This window comes from Rhamphochromis sp. 'chilingali' (assembly GCF_963969265.1).
Source record: "Rhamphochromis sp. 'chilingali' genome assembly, chromosome: 2".
In the NCBI taxonomy this organism is placed as follows: domain Eukaryota; kingdom Metazoa; phylum Chordata; class Actinopteri; order Cichliformes; family Cichlidae; genus Rhamphochromis; species Rhamphochromis sp. 'chilingali'.
Window position 1 is genome coordinate 68,399,047 of NC_137930.1, and position 22,806 is coordinate 68,421,852.

The 22,806-nt window shown below is 43.1% G+C and overlaps 1 long non-coding RNA gene across 1 annotated transcript in view; it reads left to right on the top strand.

Moving 5' to 3' along the window:
* LOC308391891 overlaps positions 1-21,802 on the top strand; it is a 119,503-nt gene extending 97,701 nt beyond the window's left edge. The window contains exons 3-4 of the long non-coding RNA XR_013970719.1: positions 11,554-11,611; positions 21,165-21,802. This is a non-coding gene — a long non-coding RNA (uncharacterized lncRNA). The remainder of the gene's footprint in view (positions 1-11,553; positions 11,612-21,164) is intronic.
* The last annotated feature ends 1,004 nt before the right edge of the window (positions 21,803-22,806 follow it).

Genomic DNA, 22,806 nt, shown 5'->3' on the forward strand with positions numbered 1-22,806 from the left:
GAAGGCCCTTTAATTTCTAAGATTGAGGTTTTGGCCTTAAATGCCCAGAAAGTGAAAACACAAGGTGTGACGAGACAATAACCAGGATATGAAAGTATGCACAGTATTTTGGAAGAACAGGTGAAAGAAGCCAAAGCTAGAACTGAAGTGACAGGATGTTTACCAGAATGCTTTATATGGAAAATATGTGATTTCCAAGTTACGCTGCTTGCTGTTCCCATATGAGGGAAATTGTACGCTTTCTGTTTTGGCCCAGGTTCTTCATTACTGTAGATATTTTTAAGGGTTTTCCTTCATCTCAGAATGTGCATAAATAAATGTGTATGGTTCTTTTCCTGTTTTGAGTTGGGTTGTTCTCACTTTAACACCTTGACTTGGTCTAAACCTCATCCACCATGAGTATTAACACATCATGGACTTTGCTTTATGCTGTTGTTTTCTTGCCTGGTTGATGTTGTGGTTAACTTGTTTACAGCTGTCAACACACACACACACACACACACACACACACACACACACACACACAAAGAGGCTAAACAAATGTGTGAGTGCAGGAAGTGTGTTAGATAACACAATCCATAATTTAAATGAAAAGCAGGCATGAATTTGTAGTTTGGATAGGGTTACGTGCACATCATTTAATGCCGCTTTATGCATTCTGAAGCCATAAAAAGTATCTGTGTGTCACTGTGTGGAGGGTGACTGATAGCATAGCAGCTGTTTCCGGGGGGCTGCACCGCTGTCTCTGCCACGAGTGCTCCTGGGGGTCATGCGGCACTTGTCCCTGTCCAGCTGCCTGCGCTTGTAGTTTCAGTTTTGCATTCAGCAGCTATTCATAGAGGGCGCTCGTTGCCGGCTGGCTGCAGTTGCCGAAAGGCAGAAAAGGAAGAGCCTCACTTAGAGCCTGCTGTTTCTGAGAGTTGTAGAAGCAGGCAGGATATAGAGTTTGCACATTTGTATGCAGGGCAAGTAAGACGAGTCATAGTTCGTTCAAACAGATCACAATAATCAACAGGCTCTTATTGCTGTACGCTGCAGTGTAAGCCTGTTTGGAGTCACGTGACACCCAAAAATAGTATCTTATTACTTTTTTATTGTTTATTTTCTCTCGCCTCCAATTCTGTTTAACAAATAGTTTTCAATGAATGCCTTTTTTTTAAGAACGGGAAACCAGCATGATTTATCGGTGTCGAGGAAAACTGATTTGAGGAGAATCACCTCACCATACAACAAAAATACAGCGTGTCAGCATGCTGAGTCAGAGCAAGAGCCCTCAGCTGTTCCAAACCTGCAGGCTGCTCTTTGCCACACCTCACAATACCTTCTGTTTCACATCCTTCTCATACTCAAAGAACCATCCTGTTTGCTGCAGATCAGCGGCCATCAACGTTGTGTTAATTGTGCCCAATTCTGTTTGACAGAGTTTAAAAAGCAGTTAGCTGTGGAGCATATTTACTGTATCATAACGGACCCACCCTTTTGATTTATGAGTCACAGCAATGGCAGTTAACCCAAGTCAAACTGTGAACTGAAAGCAATGAAATGGCAGTGCTTTATCTTTTCTTTTTAAATCAGCCCTATCACTGTTAACTTGTGCAAACTTTCACTTTGGTTCCAGAGTTACTGTGTCTCTCATTCTCACCAGCTTCCAGTTTGAATGGAGAGAGTAACCCACCTCTAGACAGGCTGTTAGTATAGTGTTTCTGGATCAGGGTTCACCAAAGGAAGTTAGTCTTCTAACATATTGGCTTCTGTTAATCAGTGATAGCAGTTTTCCTCTTACAGGTACGTTAAATTGCCCATGAACGGTGGCAACACAGATTTCAAAGAATGTTTCCATCATTCCAAACAAGGCAATTATCAACCAATCACATGGGAATCAGTCCCCCTCTTGTCATGTGGAGTTATTTTGCCCAACAACAGTTAAAGTTTAGTCAAATCCCTCTGGGAATGAAAGAGAGGTCTTCAGCTCAATCACAGGACCTTTTTCAAGTGGCTAAATGAAGAGAAAAAAGAGATAAATGTCTCAATCCAAATAGAAAACAGTGGTGGAGTGTTTCAAGGCACAGGCGGTGATGCAGGAATTAGCTGTAGTCACTGAAACACTTGGAGAATGTTTGTGCTGCGTGCCAGAGTTTCTCAGTGGGTTATTTCATCATAAACTATGGAAACAGTATGTTGGAGCAATAATATAAGCTACACATAATTAATTATATTTAAAAATAAGTAATTCTGTCATTCTTCATTAGTCTGTGACCTTGTTTTGACATGCTTTCCTACCGTTCACTCTTTTTTTTTTTTTTTTTTTTTTTTTTTTTTTTTGGAAGTGACATCAGAAACAGCAGCATGTGACATCACGTGATGGCGGAGCTTTAGTTCATCCTTTGTCATCCTTTTTTTTTTTTTTTTTTTAATAGGACAGGGGGAAAGAATGAAAGAAAGAGGGGGAGAGGAAGAAAGAAAACCAAAGGGGAGAAGAGACGGTGAGAAGGGGGGGAAGAGAGAAAAAAAAAAAAAAAAAAAACTCCTGGGTCACCTGTATGGAGAGAAAGAAAAACAAAAAAAACAGGGGAGACAGCAAACAACAAAGAGCAACATAATAATAAAAAAAAAAAAGCACCATCACAATAAACTAGCTAGTCATAGATATCAATAGTTACTAAATAATAAACGATATTGTGCAGCACGCAAGATAGACAGCGCACAGTGTGCTTTGAGGCAGCAGCCAAGAAAGCTGTAGTCCGCATCTGTGAATACCCATGTGTACACCTGTGTGCATACCTGTGTGGATCAGCATGCTTGCATTCCAAAGGTTTCTCCATGTAATGATCTGCTAGAGAGTGTGGGGAGCCACAGCCCTGTCCTCTATGGTATGAAGCAGGTATGGAGGAGATCAAAACTCCAGACATCCAGAGGCCCCCAGAACACAAGAGACCAAGGAAGACCCACAGAGGGGCAGCCGCGCCACTGTCCCAGTAAGAGCTGAGGAGAGTCCCAGATGAGGGCTCGCCCAGCAGCCGCGGAGCAGAAGCCAGGGGGAGTTGCAGTGACGCGCCCGTGAGCTCCGCCGGCAGCCAGCTGTGCCTGAGTGACCGAGCCCCAGGCCGAGAGGCCGGGGGCACCCCACCTCCAAAGTGGCCCGAGCGAGCCCCAATAAGCGGCCGCCAAGGAGTGAGCCGGTGTGTACCTGCATGTGCAGCAGTTGTGTGATACTGCCATGCCAACATGGATCAAAACCTATGGCATGAAGACCTAAAGCAGGCCTGAAGGCAAAATAGGTTCTAATCCGTTACCAGCAAGCTGTACCTAAAGAAATGAAAGCCAGGGAGTGTTTTCATACTTGTAGTTCTGTATATTTTGCGCAGACAAAGAAAAGATATGATACACTGTTGCCTTTTACTTATGGTCTGATTTTAGTAATAGTTTGGGCTATGGCTATTTAAAGAAAATACACCATCTATTGCAGGGGTGGGGAACTCCAGGCCTCGAGGGCTGGTGCCCTGCAGGTTTTAGATGTGTCCTTGATCCAATACAGCAGATTTAAATGGCTAAAGTTCTCCAGAGGCCTGGTAATGAACTAATCATTTGATTCAGGTGTGTTGACCCAGGAGTTCCCCACCCCAGATCTGTTAATTCATGTTAGACCCAAATTCTGTGCCAGCCTGGAATGAAAGAAAGGCAGATTTGTTAAAAAAAATTCTCTTAAAGTTCCTTAAATGTTTAACATTTGATTATCCAGCCTGTTTTCATTCCTAGAACATCAAAAGTGTTTTGTTTGTTTGCTAGTGTCTCACTGACATGAGACACGTCTCACGTGACGTCCGTCTGCCTCAAACAGACTGTCACCATTTTTAGTAAGCGTGCGTGTGAAGTGGCGTATTTTAAACCAAAGGACATTTTTTTCCTAAATGTAAGTGACCGACCTTAACCCGACCAAGTAGCACCTAAAGGCCAAAGTGAAAAGGAATAAAAACAAGCTGCAGTTCCATACTAAGGAGTCTCTGAATGCTTTATGCGTTGCCGCCTAAAACTAAATTAATAAATGCACCACTCCCTGTGCCATTTGCTGGTTGTGACCATTTTGGTCTCTCTGAACTTTCGCTTTTAAAGTTAACAGAGTCCAAAGTTTCCTTCGCATTCATGAATGATTGAAAATTGAAACTAAAGGTACCGTGTGAACAAACCTCTGGCCATTTCAACATTGCGACACTGTCCCTCTCACTCAGTCAGTGCATTCAGTGGATTAAAATATCTCAATATTTGTGAATGTTGTTGCGTGTTTGGCTCAGTCATTCAAAAACCACGGCTTGGTGATAAAAGAAACTTTTATCACAATGCAACGTCTTAGAGCTTTTATTCTCAAAGGACTTCAAATGAATGACGATAAAGTGAGCTGATAGATGAAACGACTCTGTTGGACACTAGCTTCAGATTGCATTATGAGAACAAATACAGTCATTTTTATGTGCATGCATGACTGTATCTGCAAGCATGTGTGACCATTCATATCGCTCTGCCCTTTATATCAGTGAGGTTCTCTATGATAGGCTTATTTTGTGGAATGAGCACTGAGCTTGTTCCCAAAAGGGACCGAGCCCCAGGTGTTTCAGACGCCGTGGCGCTCTCTCGCTCTTATTTGCGTACACAGATGTTAAAGCTTCCACCTTTCTGTAAAATCCCCCCAGGCGTCATTCTCAACCATATAATGAAACATTTTGTTTAAAGGGATGGTTTTGTTTGTTTATTTGTTTTTTTGTGTGTGTTTGAATTTTTTCCTTTGCATAGTTTAGATTTAAATAATGTTGCCTGAGTAACAGATCTGTGGCTGATGGAGCTTATGGAGGAGCCATAGGAGCATGCCCACCGGTCGCTGTGGACAGTTGATGAAACCACCTGGCGTCCACATCTCTCCCATCACATCTTCTTCAGACATCTGGCTTTATAACGCTGTACTGTTGATGCAACGGACACAAATATTTCAGATGCCAAAAGGTCATCAAGCTCATTCATGCACTTAGAACAGGGGTGGGCAATTCCAGGCCTCAAGGGCCGGTGTCCTGCAGGTTTTAGATCTCACCTTGGGTCAACACACCTGAATCACATGATTAGTTTGTTACCAGGCCTCTGGAGAACTGCAGGAGCTAATTTAGCCATTTAAATCAGCTGTGTTGGTTCAAGGACACATCTAAAAGCTGCAGGGACACCGGCCCTCGAGGCCTGGAGTTGCCCACCCCTGACTTAGAAGGAACTCCTACAAGTTGAATTGATGCATTTTTTTTCTCACATTTCACATGAAAAACGTTTTGCATAACAGAAAGAGAAACAAGATAGCAGTAATTCAGGCAGCACACAAATACGTGAGTGGTAAACGGTAGTGGCGATAACAGACGGACAGTGACGGGGAAGTGACAGAGAGGGGGAGACGGGCCTAATGATGGATGGACAGATAGAGAGAGGGGAGAAGAAGAAGAAGGGCTGTGATAAGGACAAAGACATCAGTCACGTTTAGGGGTTTTTCCCTCCTCCCCCTATGTGAGTGGACCTTGATCCAAGCCACACAGACTCTACTGTGTCATGGTGTGTGTGGCCCTGTGTCCGTGTGCAAGTGGTGGCTGAACAAATCATGACTCAGCAGAAAGCGAGCAGCATAGAATAGAACAGATTATAGAGCGTAAAAGTAGGTTTCTGTGACTTCACAGTTGCCACAATTTCAGACACAACAGATCCAAGTCAAGCAGCAATCTCAGGGCCTGAAACATAAGAGCATTTAGCAATTTTGTGTGTATATAAGTTTTTTTTCCTGTGTCTTCTTAAAGAAAGTCAGGTTAAAATGTCTAATTTAACAGCAGACGTAATAACCTGCTTTTAGAAAAACAACTGCTGGATACATTTTAACATAATTGTAACCATAGTCAGCAGCATTTTTTTATGTAATGGTTTGACAGCTGGTGTGTGGTTATCTTGCAAAAACACTTAAAAATAAGTGGCTGATATCACAATGGACACAGCAATCTTTTATATTCAGACGACTTTTTACAGAGCATGAGTTTGTTCCTTTGCTCTATTTTAAAATATAATGGTTGATATTATACAACCTTTATTAACTTTATGCGAAAATCATCTTACAGTTTATTTCGATGCTTGTTTATCACTCCGTTTTACAGAACTGTGAGCTTGTGTGACTATTACACAACCACGGCTGGTAGTTACAACACACATGCTAATGTATGCTAATATCTAACAAAGTCAAAAAGCCAGCTCACTCTTTTATTTTTGATTCCGGCGCCCGAGCAACTAAACCACGGTGTTTATTGTGTTGAGTAGAGATGTGCTTTATTTCCTAATTTATTATGAATTATTTTTTTCTAAAGAATGTGGAATATGTTCATAGTTTGACTTTCATTTTTAGTAAATATCGTGAACTGAGAAAAAGAATCGCATTATAAAAGAAATGAGAACGATAATGAAAGATCTCTTAAACCACCTCAGGGATGCGTAACGTTATTAACAATCAGCAAAAATATTCCAAACAGGCTCAGCAGGTACCTGAAGCTGCAAATAAAATAAGACTTTAAATCACCTGTCACATTTGGGACGTGTAATGGGCTTATTGATGCTTTGATGCTGTTTGGTACTGTTAGGTGATCAGATGATCTTAGCAATGTGTGCTAGTAGGTCAGCAGAGGTGGTCTTTAACAAATAAGCAAGTCATCTTTATAGTGTGATTGAGCATGCGGTGTACTTGCATGTGTACGCTGTCCTCTGTGTGTGTCTGTGTGTGTGCATTAAACACTTGCACTTGCAGTTCCTGTTTGGGGAGGTCCGCTGGTTCTGGCAAACAGTGTCTGGTCTTATCTCTTGTGTTTTATGTTTCTAGCAAGCTGAGGGCACAAGCAGCCCTTTGTGGCCAAGAGGTGGCTGGTCTCACTCCAGACCAAGCATGCAGCTGTTCACCACTGTTGGTCATATCCATGTGTGTGTGGGGATACATGTATGTGTGCCCACATGCATTTTTATAAGGATCTTTGAGTATGTGTACATTTCTCTGTGCAGGTCTTTAATGGAGATGACTTCTTTCATGTCATTTAGGTTATTTGGACATGTCACAGTCACGTGTTTGTCATTTCTCCTGGGGTGCGTTCATTAAGATAGAAAATTGGAAATTGACTCCAGTGTTTCTAATCCTCTCTCCCTCTCCTTTGATTAACTGAAGGCTGGTGACGCTCTCATTTCCTGTTCAATAACACATCGGGTTTTATGAATAAAACAGATTAAGAACTCTGAAGAAATGCATTTGGCAAATCCATCACAAATCTTTATGTTGTGTTAATTTCTTAAAAATACTGTCATATGTGTAAATGTGTGAAACACTTTTTAAAAGTTTCTATAAACGCAGAAGAAAGACTTCTATGAACAGCTGAAAGCAACAAACTAAGTAACCCAAACCTCAGATGAGATGATCCCACTCTGATCCACGAGGCATCGGTTTTGTCAAAACCACTGATGCGGCTTATTTATGCACAAGGCGTGCTTTGTCATCACTCAATAATGTATTACAGCTCAACATTTTTCAGCAAGCAGGTGCATATTTTGGAACCCAAACCGTGATATTTTACCTCGGTAGTCATTAATCGTTAAACTGAAGCAGTCAGTGAAAGTGGAAGTTCAAAAGCAACTGAAAAACAAAACAGCTCACCATGTGGGGGGAAAATAAAGAACAGGGTCTCCTGGCTGATGCCCTTGAGTTTGTGCCATCACCTCTACCTGCCCGTGGCTGAAGTTGCAGCGGTTGGTGTGTGGCAGTACCAATAACAAAGGAAAACATTTGCATAGTGGAGAGATACAGGAGGAAGCCTTATAGTACACACTGGGAGAGGGGGTTGATTGTTACTGTTGAGTCTCATCCATTTCACCTGTCTCACACTGTGTTTTCATCACAGTACCCATAAAGCCGTGTTTTGAAAACACTGTTTTCTATCTTGTGCACTCAAATAAAACCTGGTGCTTAGATTAAGTTTGTGTAACTAACTTTGACTGACAGGGCGCCAATCTGCCACAGGCCAAACTTTGACTGTGGCGGATTTTCTTAGGAACAACTTTTCTGCCTCCACCTGATTATTTTAGGCAGAGTGAGGCGTCTCTGCAACCAGTTAGCTCTGTGCACAACATCTCCTCCTGCGTGAGCAACAGTTTTACATATGACTTCCATTCAATTCACTTTATTTATGTCACATCATATAACAACAGCTGCCTCAAGACACTTTAATATTATAAGGTGAAAACCAAACAATAACAGGGAGACATTCCCAAGAAGCAGACAAGCCCCTATGAGCAAGCACTTGGTGATAGTGGGAAGGAAAAACTCTTTTAACAGGAAGAAACCTCCAGCAGAACCAGGCTCAGGGAGGGGCGGGGCCATCTGCTGCGACCGGTTGGGGTCCACGTGTGCACCGGGTGCATTTAGCTGATTCTTGAAGAATAGATAGGTTCTTCTCTACCTAGTTCTATGGACCTAATGTAATCTTAACTGGACCCATAGCTGGACTATATCAGGATTAATTAAGTGAACAATAGTATAGGTAAGATGCAAGTGTGCATAAACTGACCTGGCCAAAGAGGATTTATTTCAGACGCACACATATATAAGAAGATGTTACATGTCTGCACAGTTCTGTCGATCCTGCACACTTGTGTAATAATAGGGACGTATACTAAATTCATGCTTGCAGTTCTTACACTCAGAGTGTGATAGCTATCACAAAAACAACTATAATAACCTGGAAAAAACATTTTCTCAATCATAACATTATTAGCTTGATGTTCATGATTATGAATAATTTCCGGACCAAATAATAAAGTTTTTTGCTAATTTTGGTTACGATAATGTTTGGTAACAGTCCGGCTTGAAACAGTTTCTGGACGGTTTAATTTTTTGTTTTATGTATTTTAAAAAGGGCAGCACGTTGACGCGGTGATTAGCACTGTTGCCTCACAGAGACTCTGTGTCTCTGTGCTCACCCTGCATCAGGCTGTGACCTGTCCAGGGTGGACCCCGCCTCTCCACTCATGGTTGCTAGGATAGGTTCCAGCCTCCCTGATAAGGATAAGCAGAGGGGAATGGATGGATGGGTTGATTTAAAAAGATTTATTCCATCACTTGCATTAGAGTAAATTCTAACAATTAATATTATTGTTGTTGTTAAGCTTATCTGGACCACTTGTCTAATTCAGGGCTGTGGCTCGGCTGGAGCCTGTACCAGCTGTCACAGGGTAACCAGTCTGTCACCAGCACGACTGACAACCATTCACACCCGCTGCCAATTTATATTCAGCAGCTATCACAATATGCACGTCTTCTGACTGAGGAAGTCAGAGTACCCAGAGAAAACCGACACGAGCACCGGGTGAACATGCAAAAGCCTCGGCCGTTCGGCGGATCGAAACCCAAGACTTACTTTGGCCGATGGCGCTAACCACTGTGCCTCCCATCCGTGTGCTTTTGCAAGCAGTCTTGTCAAAAGATGAACAAAGTAGATAAAGCAGGTTTCTTCTACATAAAGCACAATATAATGCTTCATCAAATTCATAAAACAGCCAACCGAGTCAAAGCTTCCCTTTCTGTCTCAACATGAAAAACAGGAGAGGAATCTGTGGTTTTGTCCTGTTACCTGAATGCACCTCTTACAAACTGCCTCCTTTCTCTCCTTCTCTTATCTTTCCTTTCTCCTCTGTAATCTCTTATGTTCTCTTAATGTTTATTCAATCTTTGATGAGCTGGATCATCTCTGTCAGCACTGTAATTGTGTGTTTTCACTTATTTATGCTTCTCTGCGTCCTCACCTCTGTGCAGAAACATCTGTTTAGTCATGCTAGTGAACGGCAAATAGAGAGGCTGAATTCCTAACGGAGTCCCGAATGAACCGTTTCACAAAGGGGATTGGGGAAGACACTGAAGTCTGCCAATCAACTGAGTTTGTTCCTCCAATTAACCTGAGGTTGAAAAGATAGGTGAACCTCCCTGAACAAACGTGGGCTGAAAGTTGCTCTCGGTCTTTACTTGGGTGGCTACGCAATGTGCTGTTTACTCAGGCTTTGGTCTGACTCACAAATCAAAGTGTGTGTCAGAATAGAGAGATTAGAGAATCAGAATAGGTCTGGGATTTTACCTGCACCACTTGCATCTTTGTTGTCAACCACCTGGATGAACTGTTAGCATTGTGTGAGACACGCACATGCACAAATAGGTACGCGGACAAAAGAGTAACTTTCTAATACCCTGATAAAGTGCAGCTGTTTTTATCTCCTCCTTCAGAAAAGAGGCCCTGCGAGGGCTGTTTGAATAGAACTAACGAGTGAATGAGCATTGTTCAGAGTGGGAGATTCCCCTTTCCACACTGAAGCATTCGGTTGCTCTCAGTGTGGCCTGTCCCAGCAGCTGCTGTCATTTCAGGACATGGTGCAGAGCGTTTTCAGCGCACACTGGCATGGACCTATAGGGAAGAACACAGAGGAGAAAGCGCGGTGACATGATGACAGACTTTCAAAGCTTCTGCTCAGAGCTGCACGATTTGTTATTCGACAAGGTTAATAAATAATATCAGATGCCATCAGAGTTACAGAAAAGAGGCAGTCGAGTCGGGTTCAGCTGAATAGTTTCCTGCTGTCGTTGTCTTACATTTGTTTAACAGGAAGTGAGTAACTGATGTGCCCGGCTGGGAGCTCGGGTTTCAGAGACAGGACTGGATAAGGGAAGATTGAGGGATCTAATTGAAACCTGGCTCCTTTTCACCTGCTTTGTTTTCCCAGTGCGTTCATTCTGTTTGAAAAAAGAAAATATGTGTTGTGACAACTTCGCGTTTCACTGGCTTCTATCATCCTCTCCCACTCCTTGCGGTTTCCCCTCCAGGTGAATTCAACCTCGTCTGGCTATTAAATGAAGCCCTCCGGGACCTCGGGAGGGAGGGAGGAGTGGGGCATTACCTTTCGGAAGTGAAGCTAGCTCTCTGACCCGCCGTGGTGAAAGGCCCTCGGGCTTCGCTGCATCACGCACATAATATTATTTATTAACCTTGTCGAATAACAAGATAAAATAAGATAAGATAAGATAAGATAACCTTTATTAGTCCCACACGTGGGAAATTTGAAATGATCTCTGTGGGCAAAGCAGGAGATTACACCTGATAGGAAGGAGACTTAGCATAAAGTCAATTGGCTCCTTTGCGGAATAATCCGCTTTTCTCATCCAAGGCATTGCGATGAGTGATAAGGCCTGGAAAAAAGAGTAGCAGAGTGACTATTAACCCGCCCTGAGTGCTCGCTTTACATCGGTTTTATGCTGCGCTGTGATTTTGTCATAAGAAATCACAGTCAGTTAAACTGTAACGATAACTCTGTTAAACGCGACGCTGGAAAGTGTGCGTCAGTGTATTTTATGACTGTTAGTAACAGGAATTTCCAATCTGGTCAAACCGTTCAGAATCTGCATAATCCCTGCACACTGTACAAATGTGAGATCTCTGACATGTCATTGAGCATACTTATCGTATCCTCTAGGACTGGGATCCTACCAGTGAGGTGCATATCAGGGGGAAGCCTCGGGAGATGACTGCAGGTAAGAGGAAACTACCTTATTTCAATGAGCTGCTGATTTCTGTGAGCAACTACTCATCTGTGCCCTTTTTTACGTTTCAGCTCGCTCGATCTCGGGCAAAACTAAGCCTGACTGATTCAGTTTTAAATGACTCATTGGCTGTGTATGAACAGTCATCGTGTGCCCGACGGCACGTTTGCGCCTTGATGTTTTGGAGATGCTTTTAAAAGAAAAGGTCTTTTTCTCACTGCGTAGATGGTCTCGGCGGACGGCCCTTCTATCCCCAGATGCCACCGTCTCTGTGAACAATAGATCATAGCAATGCTGGGCTTGTAGCTTTGTTTTGATTGAAACCAGTCTTGCTGGTCTCCTGCTGGAGCTTCTCTGCTGCTCTTGCTTGTAGTTTTCTTCTGTCAGAGATGTTTCTGAAAAAGTGATATATGAGGGAGGAGTGGAACTTTTTATTCATAACGCTCTCTCACTATAGACGTGAAACTTAATTTGTGCCTTTGCAGCAGGGATTACGCTCACTGCAGTCGTGCACTTTGCCTTCGCTTTTGATTAGCTAATTGACTAATGTGTTGGTCGGGTGTATTTCGATGGTATTAACTGAGCTGCGTCTATCGTAAGACGCTCTGCGAGTGTGTAATTCCCTGAAAGAGAAGCAGCTTTCAGTCAGGTAAAGGTCAGCAGAGAATCTATTATTGACCCTGTTACTGTCATTTTCAGTATCACAATGATATGATACTACTGTGTCTTTCTCTGCCATCGAAACCACATAAGCTTGGATTCCTGTAAATGTTAGCTTTAGGTGCTTTCTCTACCTCTGTCATTTTTCACACAATGACTGATTTGCTTTTTAATTTGCTAATTTAAAAAAGTATTTTCAGCAAAAAGATAGACATGAGATGCTCTTGTATCAACAGTGAGGTACTCATAGGTGTACTGTAAAATTATATTGCCATGGTAACGTGTCATCTCACCATTTTTTAAGCCCTTTTTTCACTTTCTGGTTGAATAAATAAATAATAACATACATAATACAAATATTATTTTATACATTTATTTATTTATTCTTTTTAAATTGAAGGAGTATGCGCTAATCGGTATCTGCGAGTACCATCTCTCTGAGGAAGCAGCAGGTGGAGATGCCCTCGCTAACCTCAGCTGTGGCTTCTGTCATCTGCACCGACTAAAGACAAACTAATTAGAAACCAAGATGACAGAACATTACTGTTCAAAACATATAAACAGGTGACTCGACACTTTTGACACATGGTTTGCCGCTCAGCAACAGAAACAGAACACTTGTGTTCTGTTAGGATTAGCGCTGTGCAGCTGCCTGCTCTCCTCACAGCTGAGCAAACCTGAAACTATATGGAAAGAAAAGGGGCGGAGTCAGCGCACTGCTCTGCACAAGTTTATTTCCTTAGTCCCACCACAGACAGAGATTCTGTCACAGTCTGGCGAGGGCAGACTGTATGAATTGAAAAAAGGACCCAAAATGCAGACTCCAAGGAACAAAACTTGAATGTTAACAAAAAGCGAGCCGTTTAATATGGCTGGTAAAAAAAAGGTACAAACAAAGGGCAAGGCAACCTGAAGCAAAATTAACACAAACCTAAACTGGGAAATCTAAACAAACAATAAGAAAAACCTAGACAAGGAACTTGGAAGCATGGGAAACATGGCGTGGACAACAGACGACCTGACATCACACACTGAAAACAGAGGACTTAAATACACAGGAGGTGATTAGGGGAAGTGGGAATACATGGAGGAACAGCTGACTGACATGAGCCTAATGACAGGACAAGGGAAGTGAAACTAAATACAATGAACAAAGAACACACGACTCCTTCAAAATAAAACAGGAAACATGAGACAGACATGATAATACAAACTTGATAACATAAGACACGCAGCATGAAACACGATGGGTGAGGGAAACTAAATACAGGGGAAGAAAACACAAGGAGTCTAATAACCAAATGAACTTAGATAACCTAATGAACAAAATAAACTCAAACTTAAAACGCTGGGTCAAAAGACCCAGGATCATGACAGATTCACATGGACTGTACTTATTGCCATTCATAACGTCACAAATAAAAAAGAATATTCATAACCATCCCACATGTGTCCTTATGTACAGCTGCTTTTAACACTACTGATATTTCTTTGGATGCTTTCTCATTAAAAGGTAATAATATAATATGTAAAAGGTATTTAGATTTCATTGATTGAAGTAAAAATATTTATGGTGTGTTTATACATAAATCTATAAATCTATTTTATACTCATTTTGAATTTAATGGGAAAAAAGCTCATTGCAAATGAAAAATAAGAAATGCTTAAAAAATTTTTAAAAACTGTATATTTATTTTGAAACACTTTAGATTTTTTTCCTCATTGCTTTTGTATTTGTGTCTGTGAAGGTTCTCAGTCATCCAGGTCATCGTAGTCTAAGGCGCTTGGAAAGAAAAGCGTCTGGACTTCAAGCAACTTAAAGAAGTACAGACGCTTTTCTTTCCAAGCGCCTTAGACTTTTGTATTTGTGAGGAAAGCCTCCTGTTATCACATTCCAGCGCTCACATAAAGATATTCTTCATCTTTGCTGTGCGGCGCTAAAACGAGCTGCATCAGCGTCACAGTCGCACATTCGATACATTGTGTAGGTTTTGGAGTTACGGAGCATGTTGTTACTTTTTATTCACTCAAAAATGTAAGTTATCCCAGCACTGATAGTATTGTGCTGATATTATTTAATTTATTTATTATTTGTTTGTTTATGTGAAATTCTGTATCTGTGAACAGGACTCGGTGTGTTTGTTCAGATTTAGATGTGCTGGTGACTTTTTGTCTTGGAAGTACTGACCTGGAAACACTCATTCACAGGCCTGTTTTGAGAATGTGAGCTTTATATGATTTTCAAAAGTCAAACAATAAAGATGTTCTGTATTGGGAGAAACATAATCATCAAACTGAGCTCAACAAATGTGACCTAACAATTAGCAAAGAGGAAGCGAGAGCATATCTTCGCCGATCAGATGAAATTTACATAGTGTTAAACATAGACGCTAACACGAGAGCAAACTACAAAAACAACTGCAGCACAGTTTTCTGGTTTAAAAACATCCACACATACAATACTAACTGAGTGCAAAACATATTTCAACAGTCCTGATGTGGATTTGCTCGTGCATCGCTTATTTCTAATCTCCACAAAGAAAGAAAGACAAACATCTTGAAATACATTATAGATGCTTTGTGTGGTGGTGAGGCAGCTGTCACACTTTACAACAAGCATTTTAGTGTGTCATCGACGTCACTCGCCCTTTGAAACCTGAAGTGTAGCCATGATTTGACTCTGATAAAGCTGCTCTTACAATGATAATTTCATATCTCACACTTTCACTTAGGTTTGAGATCAAGTTTCCCCCATCTGCTTATTAAGAAGGTTTTACTGGACATTTGAGACGCATTTATATTATAGCAGGTGAACAAGAGTCTGATAAGTAGATTAAATTCACTTTAATGCGTAGTGTTGTGGAAAGGAGTAGAACAAAGAGATAGGAAGTAAAGAAAATCGTACCTATTCTTACATCTACAAAGGAGTTAACAGGATTAATACCACAGATTTGCTCAACGTAATCGCTGAGAAATATCGCAGAATCTTTTGTTTTATCTGATGCAAAATGAAGAAGAGAACTTTTGCTTTTATATGTGTCCAGATCTTCATAAGGTTTGAGAAAGAAATCTTTTAAGAGAGCATTGCTAACTTAGTGAATGTTGGCATCCTGCCTTTGCCACTAGAGGACCTTGTCCAGTAAACACAAAGTTAGGTTCAGGCGTTTAAACAAATGATTTGTTGCCAATTTCCTGTTGGTATAATATCAACACACAATTTGTGTTTGGAGAGATCAACAGCGCTTTCAATAGATAAAATGATCCCCGGAGATCAGGCCACATTTTTGGGAAGTGGAGGCTTTAATGGTGACTGTCGGTGCTGCTGTGGATCAAACTGCCTCTCCAATGCCACAGAAATAGCTCTTGTGTGGGCCCTTTCAAAATTTTAGAATAATAACCCTTGTCACCCAAAAGGGAAAAGGCAAGGTCTCTCCTTCCCAGAGATTATGGTGGGAAGAATCGATGACTTCCTCCATCTTTCTCCCCCAGGGGACGTGGGGACAAAGTCTCACTGGTATTAATAGCAGCCCTCTGATAAGCCGGCCAGTGGTCTGCGTCGTGGTGTCACAGCCTTTCGTCTTATTGTTGTGAGAACCTCTTGTTATAGTATCAGAGAGCCCTTATAAAATATACATTTCCTCCACTTCCTGTTTTTGTACTGTACATCACAGTGTCTTTGCAGTACAACAGAAGACACTAGTGTCCCATCAGTAGGCAGTGTGTCTGATAGCTGCTGCTTCAGCTCTGTCCTGGTCACGATGGTGCTTGCTGCCTTGGGTTGTGTTGCTGCTGGATAGTTATGTTGTAAAGGACTGGGAGCAAAGGTTGAGATGCCTCTGCTATTGAGCAGGCTGTAGGTTCGGCTCAAGGACAGCCAAGCCTGTAACCCTGACTCGCTGGCACAAAAGAGGCTATAAATGTTGCTTTGCAATCATCTCTTTGTTTCTGAAAGGACGTGAATCATGTAATGCTTCACTTTGTACAGTCAACTGGGAGACAGTTGTTTAACAGCAGTTTTTTACACTAATGGAACAATGAATGTAATTATAAACAGTGTGGTTATACTGTGAAGTGTTTTGTGCCCATTGAATGGATAACTTTTTTTCAGCTCTCAGTCTGATAGCCTCAATGCCCCAAATGGGTTCTGTGAAAGGAGAGCATGGGAAAAATAGCTGCCGTTGTGGAAAATGCTGGGAAAAGTTTTAGTTCTCATTGGTAGCAGTGCAGGGCATTGTGGGATGTGAGAGCTGAGAAAGACCGTTTTGCCCCCTGTGAGAAGAAGAAAACATGCAAAGATGGACACAGAAATCCCAGCGAGTCGTCCAGACTGAGCAGAAGCGCCTCGCTGCTTTGAATGCTGGTTCCCTTCAGTCAGAGGTGGGATGGTGAGGCGTGGGCGTCGGTGGGTAGGTGGGCTGGGTACCTGCTACTTGTTTCTCTGCCAGTTTTTTGTAAACCCCCTGACGTCAGCACAGACATTGGTGGCCTGCATACCGACATACCGGGCTGATGTTTGCCAGCCCATTAGCGAAGCCAAAGCGGCGGAGCCCACCCAGGACTGCCGACCCTCTCCTGCCCACCTTCTGCCTTCCCGCCCAGCCCTGGCTCTGGATCAGAGGCAGGCCACACGTCGGGGGACAAGGCTAATGATGGCCACAGCCATGCTATCTCTTTCAAGCCCCAACCCAAGAGTACAATTTTGGCTAATGCTATTTCCTGCAGATAAGATGCAAACAAGCTCCTTTTACTTCTTTTTCCTCACTAGAGGTTTGGGAGGTGAGGGGTGGGTGAGCAGTAGCAAAATAGTCCTCTTTCATTATCAGGTGCTTGGCTTTGGGCGACCTTTGCTGTAGATGACACGACCGCTGTCACATTACACTAATATGAAATACATGAAGTACGTTTTGTGACCAGTTACCCGAATCAAACCATTTTGCTCTCCATCAGTCCCTAAATGCCTCAATCAAGACTGTGTAATGTGATTATTTTACTCATCCAAGACTTTCTAAATTGTTTCCAGCTTAAAACAAGATTGTTGGAGATATTCTTACAGTGTGGAACTCGCACAATGCTGCCGCTGTCTTTATTCTTCAGGCAGATAAGCTCCATAATGGCTAAAAGACATTCTTTGGCTTTTCACTGCTAAAGATCCCCAGATTTTATGCTCCGGTGCAGGTTATTGTGTTTTTCCCGCATAAAGACAATAAGCTATGAAGTTGGCAGTAATATTAGAAACACTTCAAAGGGAGTGTATTTTTTTTCGTTTGACGTAATCAGATTATCATCGATATTTTTCATAATAAATCAGACTGACAATATTTTGCTAAAGCAGCATAGACTGTATTTAAATAATGGACACAGCCAGGGTGATAGCACACACTGACTGTTAGTCGACTGTTCAACGACCCGACACTCACAGGGTAACCACACAGTGCTCAGACAGTTTTAAATGAAGCTTGAAACCAGCAACTGAAATCACAAACTCGTCAGATTTTTTTTGAGAAGTTTTTCTTTTGAACTTCCAAACAGTTCGGATTATTTGTGCAACCACGGGGAGTCGCCCCCTGCTGATCGGTAGGTAAAATGAAAGTACTTCTGCGCTGGCCACGCCCCTTCCTTTAGATGTTTTATGGGACTCTGTGAACATGGAACCGGTGATCTTGACTTTTGCTGTGTTCTCGCCGCCTATCTCTGCAGTGTCATCAGAGGAGATGCGTGATGGCTCGCATGGTCTGAGCAGGGCGTACACATCACACACCACGTGCCCGCCTGATCCCAATCATTCATAAATCTGCTAGAGAGATTTGTATCCACAGTCTGCCTGCAGTCTCTCTTATCTCTGTCCCCGCCTCCCTCTGGCTATTAGGAAGGAATGAGATGTGACGGTATCTACACACTCGGCCCTGTGGGGACTCTTCTATTCAGCCCTACTCTTTTCCCGTTTCTTCCTCTTTTACATCAAACATGCTTTCAAGAGCACGTTCCAGCCATGTTCTTCTTAGCTCACTTCACCCTCTTTCTCTCTGCAGGATCTGCAGTTATTCGCCGTGTCCTTTGTCCAGGAAAAAGCAGTGAAATTTCCCCTCAGTCATTAAGCCCCGATTCAGCACTACAGTCAGTGTAGAGGCTGTAAGTTAACAGAATGTAAATAGAGCAGTGTTTTCACATTGCTTCACCGCTTATTTTTAGTAGCTGGACAAGAGCAGGCGAGGGTGTGCCTTTTCAAGCCCCGACTGTGAGTCTTATCAGCTGAATGCACCGAAGAAAGGATTGAAATTATAAATCAACAAAACAATAATGACTCAATACAGGAAGTGATGTGTTGATTTATGGTTGAAGTTTAACTGTAACTGGCAGACTGTTCTGAAGGAGCTTTTTTAAACATGGAGCAGGAGTGCTGTCAGATGTGCTGCACACGAACTCGACACGCCAAATATTTCTCCTGTAGCTTGAAACAAGCGTGCAACAAGTGACCGCTCAATTATTTATTTTATAAAGTAACAGACTTTATTACTGCACTTGTCTGTTAGGTGAAACCCAAGTGTATATATTTTTCAAGTGCAGCTGCCAGGCATTCCTTGATTACTGCTCCACATTTAGCTCTTAACTCGCCCTTCCTTCCAGGAATCTAACCGATTACGCCATCCTAGTGGACACAACACCTGTAGCAGTTGGTAAGCAGTGTGCTCGGTTGTGTGTTTCTGTGCATGGCAGTATTGATCCCAGCCACCCGCTGCTCACACCAGGAAAAGACTTTTCCAAAGCGTTCTCCAGTATGGACTTACTTCTCCCCTGCTCGCCAGCAACAAAGCCAAAAGCAGACGAGATCTGTTGCTGGCAGTTTTTAGCACTTCACTGGCAACTGCAAATTTTCTGCCACCGCTTTGACACTTAGATTTTCCTTTTGCAGAAATGGCTTGTGTCGTCTCGTAAATGTGGCTGCAGAAATGAGTTACTAAGCAAAATCTCCAGCTAAGGTGATGCTCTTGGCTGCACCAGCGACACGTAGAAGAACTGCTGTTTTCACGCAGCTTCTCTCGCACAAAAATGAACAGCACTCGAGGTTTTGTGTGCTCTTAAATGATGTCAAAATGATGACTCAGTTCATTTCCGTTGTGGTCTCACTCAGTGTCAGAAAGACTGAGTCACACACACACATATACACCCATCTTCTGTCCCCAGCAGGCCTGTGGCTCAGCTAGAATTATGTGCTGAATGTTTTGAATTGAGCCATCAATAAATACAACAAAACACTTTCCCTCTCTGTGATGATCTTGGTGCACACACACACACTTGTGCTCGGCCTTGTCCCTGTCCAAACAACCCTTCTATAGTGAGGGGCTCCAATGGAGTGGATCGACTCCAGCTAAGACACCCTTTCAGACTTCCTCCCTCCTTTTCTCAAAAAGCCCTCCCTCTCGTGGACCGCAGGGCCTTCCTTCCTTCCTTTATTATGACACACAGGCCTGGTGGCGTCGCAGGGAAGTCAGGATGGCCGGATGTGCCCTGATCAGACACGCAGACAGAAGGATGCCGCTGCTACTGTGGACCTCGGGTTTGGTTTTATGCCCAAGAACTGCAAGAGGAATGACATCGTTCCTGTTTTGATAGCTCAGCAGGAAGACTGACTCGAGTCAGCGAGGTGTGCGGGTCACCGTACGAACTACAGAACTATAGCCACGCCGGCGGGGGTATATTTAACCTCCCATTCCCATCTCGACCCCTGAATGTAATAAGACAATGAAAGTCTCACATAAGTCAGTGTTCAGTACAAGACGCAGGGCTAGAGCCTCACACAGAAAGCTATACGAGACGAGCTCGTGTCCGTGTGGTTTACGGCGCCTCTGTACCTTATTGTTTACCAAGACTCGTCTGTGACACACTTGCTAGAAACGCCTGTCGCAGGGAAGACGAAGCTTAGAGAAGACAGCGTCAGAACAATAATAATCATTTTTCTTTTGGTTTGTTTGTTTCTTGGAAAAGGTTACAGTAAGTAGCAGCTGCGCTCTGCTGCTGCTGTACAGTGCACGCCACCTCGGAGAAGTCGACCCCTCTGCACTCCATCCATCCACCCCATTGAACTGCCAGCCCTGGTAATCAATTCTGAGCCTTGTGCTGTCACTGAGGGCCTCTGCACACAGCAGCTGGCTGGAGGAAGACAAGCGCTCTTCCACAGTCTTTCCAAAGATCAGCTGCACCCAGCTGTCTAGCAGCAGCCCTGCTATTCAGAGCCCTGCCGCTGCTGCTGCTGATGAGGGAGGCCTCTTTCACTGCTGTCACCGGTGTCTGTTGACCGGAGTCCCCTTCAACATACTTTCTTTTTCAGTTCTTCCTTCCTAAATTTTCAACTGTATAGACACATCCGCCCCTTGAACTGCACAGCGTGCCTCATATGTCTGTCTGGGCTCAGCTCGCTTTCTGTCTTTCTCTTTATTTCTCCCAAAGTCATGTTGTCCATCTGTCTCCGCATTTACGGACTTTGAGTCCGCTGTTTTTATCTGGCTTTCTCTCTCCCTGTCGTGCACGCTGGGACCTTTAGATTAACTTTCCTTCTTTTTTGCTGTTGTAGCCTTTCTTTCAGTTACATCCATCCATGTCCCCTCTGTCCCTCTGTTTTGTGTTCCCCATTCCTCTTTCCCTTCTTTGTTGCTCGCCATGTTTCGGTTTCTCTACTCTTTTCTCTGCAGTTCTGTCCCCTTTTTGCTGCTCACTCTTATTTCCTCACAATTTCCATCTCATTCTTTGTTACTCTGCTGCAATCTAAACTATGCCCCCTTTTTCCAAATGTCACAATACTGTATCTTTTCTTCCCCCTTTTCTTTAGAGTAACTTCTTTTTCTGCCTCCCCCCTCCCCCACCCCTTTCTGCTGTATTTTTTTCACAGGTGTCTGTAAGGCGGGGATTTACATTTTCTCAGGACAGGCAGCCCATGGAGAGAGGCCTGCTGGCAGATCAAAGGCTCCGGCTGTAAAACGATCTGAAAGAGTCCAGCATTAGCATCCATCAGGGTACCTTGAAAGCTCCCTGATCAGCCGGGAGGGAAGCTGAGGGCCCCCCAAAGTGAAAGCCCAGTCTGGAGAGGGGTGATGGAGGGGTGGAGGGAGGCTGGAAAGAGGGTACACAGAGAAGGAAAGAAGTAAAATTCCCATAATAAACTACAAATGTTTTGATTTCTCTGTTGGATTTGACCCCCGTCTCATCCCTTTACTCGTCCTCTCCACTCTCCTTTTCTTTATAGCGTTTAGACTGAGAACGTCTCCATCTGTGCACAGAGGCCAGAGTTTACTACTGGTCCCTGATGTCTGTGCATAGTTATGACTGGTCTGGGTAGTGGACTGAAGGGTGAAAGAAGTGAGGGATAGTGTGTGGGAGAAAGCTAAACCTGCTCCAAAGTATCTCTTTATAGCAGCCAGTCGGCACTGTGGGAAATAACAGCAGCATAGAGGCAGTGTGCTGCACTTTTGTGGAATAAGCTTGTTCATAGTCTTGAAATGGATAGGTATCGAACATGTGTGATAGAGATGGAGATTAGACCTGCGTTCCTGCTGTGTCCCAGTGCGTCAGTGTTTGCATCTTTTTCAGTAACAAAAGTAAATCTGCATCCTTTGGATTAAAATTCCCCCAGGAAACAAGCTATAGTAGGGTCCAAAATGTGCATATTATGAATATACATTTAGTCAGTTTTAACATATGTCGTTCTAATAAATGTAGACTTTAAATGACCTGTACTGTTTGTAGTTGCAATCTACACAGTGATTTTGTTTTAAAGCTTTTATTTTGAAATACTGCACCTGCCACTATTGATATAGTTTCCAAAAATGGCTCTAAAAAGGCTCGTGTCTGGCCAATAAATTCCTCAATTTTGCCTGTCATGATACCATTCTTCATTTTGATGAAAAGGATTCAAGATTGAAGATTCTTTATTTGTCACGTGCGTAGTTATACAAGTACAACACGCAGTGAAATGTGACCTGATACGTAGCTCCTGATTCAACACACGGAGGATAGAAGCTCTCCGTGCTTACTCCTGAAGTCCACCACCAGCTCCTTGGTCTTGCCGACGTTCAGCTGGAGGTGGTTATCATGGCACCACGATGCCAGATTCTTCACTTCATCCATGTAGGCCGCCTCATCGTTGTTGAAGATGGCGCCCAACACCACTGTGTCGTCAGCAAACTATTGGAGCCATGGTCAAAGGAGCTTGCAAAGAAAAGCGTCTGGACTTCTTTAAGTTGCTTGAAGACGTTTCACCTCTCATCCGAGAAGCTTGGTACAGATATGTGGACGACACCTGGGTCAAAATCAAGACACAAGAAGTGGAATCCTTCACTGCGCACATTAACGCTGTGGATAAAAACATCAAGTTCACCAGGGAAGACATAAAGGACAACTGTTTGCCTTTCCTGGACTGCGCTGTGCACATTAAAGAGAACGGCAACCTCAACATCGAAGTTTACCGGAAGCCCACACACACGGACCAGTACCTCCTCTTTGACTCCCATCACCCTTTGGAACACAAACTTGGA